Here is a 1,135-nt window from a genome sequence, read left to right as displayed (position 1 = left end):
GACATGGACAAAAACCAATAACATAACGTTATGAGCCACCTAAACTGCGATCTTCTTGAGAGTCTGAGAAGTGACTAACTGGTAAAACTGCTAAGCCTCGTGACGTTGACCGCTATTTGGGGAAGAAAATATTTCTAAAGAGTGAGTTGGAAAGCCAGTGAGTGACTATCTTAAGTAAAACATACTTTAAATTATAGTTAACATAAACATGCTTATCAAAGAAATATTTATTAAATCATAATCAGGTTTTTTTAATTTTCAAATGGAACTGAAATCATAAGAGTACATCATGTAAAAATCCTGAGATAATTTATTAGCATCTTTTTAAAACTCCACTACTCTGCTACCTGAACATATGTGGGAGGGCTCTTTTGCTCAATCCCTACTAACCTTAGTTGAGATAAAGCCCTTGTAATGACCCGACCCCCTAAGACTCAAGCTAGGCCGTTACTAACGTATGCATGCATGTAAGTTAAAACGACATTCTTTTTATAATGAAACAAATGTTAAATAAATGAGATAACTAAAAAGGTTTGCATTAATTTCAAATACTTAAAGTCAAAGGATAGGGTACCCATAAATCATGAAAAGAAACAAATAAGTCTGAAAACAAAACTTAAACGGTAGTCTTGAATCTCAAAACTAAAAATGCAAAACATAATAGAAACATTAAAATATGAATGGAAGCATGTAAACTAGTCCCCGGTGGCTCGATCAAGGATTCCTCTTATTAGTCGTCGGTGCATCTCTACCCTTACCTAAAACAACAACATGAGAAAGAATGAGTATAAAAATACTCAGTAAGTAACCCCACTATTGGGGTCAGGCTAAGCATCTATGTCTTCCAGATGCCTACCTCTAATGGAACATAAATACTCCTCTAGTCCTCATGGGACTCAGACATGAATAATTGATTTTGATCATATTGTAGTTAAGTATACCCACTACCTCTAGTAAGTCCTGTAGGACCCACAACCTCCAGTGACACTCGAAGGAAAGCACCACCTCTAATAAATCCCGAAGGAAACACAACCTCTGGTAGATCCCAAAGAAAACACAACCTCTAGTGAATCCCGAAGGAAACACAATCTCTAGTGAATCCTAAAGGAAAACACCACCTCTAATGAATCCCAAA

This window comes from Benincasa hispida, chromosome 3 (assembly GCF_009727055.1).
Source record: "Benincasa hispida cultivar B227 chromosome 3, ASM972705v1, whole genome shotgun sequence".
In the NCBI taxonomy this organism is placed as follows: domain Eukaryota; kingdom Viridiplantae; phylum Streptophyta; class Magnoliopsida; order Cucurbitales; family Cucurbitaceae; genus Benincasa; species Benincasa hispida.
This window is presented reverse-complemented; position numbering follows the sequence as displayed.